A 3,301-nucleotide genomic window follows, 5' to 3' on the forward strand; every position below is an offset into this window, starting at 1 on the left:
TTTGCAACCCCATGAACCACAGCATGCCAGGGCTCCCTGTCCATCACCAACTCTCGGAGTTCACCCAAATTCATGTCCATTGAGTTGGTGATGCCATCCAACCATCTCATCCTCTGTCATCCCCTTCTCCTTCTGCCTTCAATCTTTCCCAGGATCAGGGTCTTTTCAAATGAGTCAGCTCTTTGCATCAGGTGGTCAAAGTATTGGAGTTTCAACTTCACCATCAGTCCTTCCAATGAACACCCAGGGCTGATCTCCTTCAGAATGGACTGGTTGGATCTCCTTGCAGTCCAAGGGACTCTCAAGAGTCTTCTCCAACACCACAGTTTAAAAGCATCAATTCTTTGGCACTCAGCTTTCTTCATAGTCCAGCTCTCACATCCATACGTGACTACTGGAAAAACCATAGCCTTGACTAGATGGACCTTTGTTGACATACTAATATCTCTGCTTTTGAATATGCTATCTAGGTTGGTCATAACTTTCCTTCCAAGGAGTAAGCGTCTTTTAACTTCATGGCTGCAATCACCATCTGCAGTGATTTTAGAGTCCCCCAAAAATAAAGCCAGCCACAGTTTCCATTGTTTCCCCATTTATTTGCCATGAGGTGATGGGACTAGATGCCATGATCTTAGTTTTCTAAATGTTGTGCTTTAAGCCAGTTTTTTTACTCTCCTCTTTCACGTTCATCAAGAGGGTCTTTAGTTCCTCTTCACTTTCTGCCATAAGGATGGTGTCATCTGCATATGCAGATTGCATCATGTGAAATGCTGGGCTCAATGAAGCACATACTGGGATGAAGATTGCCAGGAGAAATATCAATAACTTCAGATATGCAGATGACACCACCTTTATGGCAGAAACTGAAGAAGAACTAAACAGCCTCTTGATGAAAGTGAAAAAGGAGAGTGAAAAACTTGGCTTAAAACTCAACATTCAATCAACTAAGATCATGGCATCCAGTCCCATAATTTTCTGGGAAATAGATTGAGAAATTATGGAAACAGTGAGAGACTTCAATTTTTTGGGCTCCAACATCACTGCAGATGGTGACGGCAGCCATGAAATTAAAAGGCACTGCTCCTTGGAAGAAAAACGATGACAAACCTAGACAGCATATTAAAAAAAAAGAGACATTACTTGGTCAAAAAAACTGTCTACTCAAAGCTATGTTTTTTCCAGTAGTCATGTATGGACATGAGATTTGGATCATAAAGAAAGCTGAGCACTGAAGAATTGACGCTTCTGAACTTTGGTGTTGGAGATGACTCTTGAAAATCCCTTGGACTGCAAGGCAATCAAACCAGTCAATCCTAAAGTAAATCAGTCCTGAATATTCATTGGAAGGACTGATGCTGAAGCTGGAGCTCCAATACTTAGGCCACCTGATGTAAAGAGCCAACGTTTTAGAAAAGATCCTGATACTGGGAAAGATTGAAGGCAGGAGGAGAAGGGGATGACAGAGGATGAGATGGTTGGATGGTATCACCAACTCAATGGACATAGGTTTGAGCAAGCTCCAGAAGTTGGTGATGGACAGGGAAGCCTGTTGTGCTGCAGTTCATAGGGTCACAAAAGTCAGACACAACTGAGCGACTGAACTGAACTGCACAGTTGGATTAAAAAATTATTTCCTTAGAGCATGTTAGAATAGGAAAATCTTTGCTCAGCAACATGATGTAGCTATTCTTATCAGAGGTCAGTGTTATATAATAGAAGGTCATTCCACTTTTAATATTTGAGTATGTATTCCTTAATGTACTCACACCCATGCATGACAGCTAGATTGATAAAAATGATTTCAGATGGTGGCAAAATCTGTGGTTGAACTGACTCTTATCATGTTAATTTTCCTATCAGAAAGAGAGTAAACATCAATATTTCCAGGCAAATAGCAGACTTACACTCTGAGAAAGGAAATGTAAGAAAAAGAGATGCACAATCCTATGTAGAGGAAGGAAAGAACAATCATAGTAAACCACCGCACTTGCTAAAGCATCACTTAGTCAAGGCACTGCTTGGCTGCAGCTCTCTGTGGACTCAGCATAGCTGCACCTCTTAAAGCAAGGTCAAATAAATTAACCAAAGTTAATTTCTTAAAATTACTTTGTCATCAAACTTTTATGTCTCTTCTCTTGTCGTGAGTAAACCTTCAGAGTGATTCTGCCTACTTCTCGATATGTAAGCTGAAGGGGAAGATGGACATAATGTTCACTGTCATTTTTGTAAATGGCACCTTTGCTCATCTTTAAAACTCTGAGAGGAGATGGTAGAGGTAGGAAGTTAATATTATAGCACAAGCAAACACTTTAAAAAAAACCCTGAATTTGTGTTTAATTGTTGAGATCAACAGCATCAATCATTTCATATATAGAATAATACAACTTCACTTTTATTTCTCCAGGATTTTTTTTTTTTTTTAATATGGAACGCTTCACGAATTTGCGTGTCATCCTTGCGCAGGGGCCATGCCAATCCTCTCTGTATCTGTTCCAATTTTAGTATATGTGCTGCCGAAGCGAGCACCAGGATTTTTTTTTTTTAATTTCTGGTTGCACATTCATTTGATTCCTTCATTAGGTTTAAATAATATAAATGTACTATTAATTTGGATTGGAAAAAACAGAGTGCCAGGGGAAAGAGACAAAAACATAACATTTAGAGGTGGAAACTTGTTTGGTACTCATTTTCTGATGTTCCACAAGGGGAATAAAATAGCTCCAACAGAAGACATTTATACTGGGAAAGATTGAAGGCAAAAGAAGAAGGGAATGGCAGAGGATCAGATCGTTAGAGAGTATCACCAATTCAATGGAAATGAATCTGAGCAAACTCCAGGAAAGAATGAAGGACAGGGGAGCTGGTGTGCTACAGTCCATGGGGTTTCAAAGAATCAGACGTGATTTAGCACCTGAACAACAGCAACAACAGTTGAGGACAAGTTGATAAAGTAGTATTAATAGTTTTATTCTTGATAGAGTACACCAATCATTTTCTCTGTTCAACTGTTCATTTATTTTCTAAGATGTAACTGAAGTTCTAGAATATTTGAGGAATTTGAACGTTCCCCCATGGCACTCATCTCATCTCCTTCCTCAACTCTGTTCCTGTGATACTCCCCACAACCTCAGCAGGATCAGGAGATGTTGAAAATGAGAGATGGAGGAAGATATGATTTGTGAAGCTGAAACTACTCATCAATATGGTGGATTTGAAGTTTCAAAGCACAACTAAGCTTTTCAAGTTTGTAGTTTGGTTAATAACATGGAGGATTTAAGTAAGATTTTTCTTCCAAACAGTT

General features: G+C 39.4%; 1 non-coding gene across 1 annotated transcript; it reads right to left on the bottom strand.

Moving 5' to 3' along the window:
- Positions 1-2,418: 2,418 nt before the first annotated feature.
- Positions 2,419-2,526, bottom strand: LOC129636355 (U6 spliceosomal RNA). Its single transcript, XR_008706896.1, has one exon. It is a non-coding gene; the product is annotated as a U6 spliceosomal RNA (small nuclear RNA).
- Between the last annotated feature and the right edge of the window lie 775 nt (positions 2,527-3,301).

Source organism: Bubalus kerabau, chromosome 21 (assembly GCF_029407905.1).
Source record: "Bubalus kerabau isolate K-KA32 ecotype Philippines breed swamp buffalo chromosome 21, PCC_UOA_SB_1v2, whole genome shotgun sequence".
NCBI classification, from domain to species: Eukaryota; Metazoa; Chordata; class Mammalia; order Artiodactyla; family Bovidae; genus Bubalus; species Bubalus kerabau.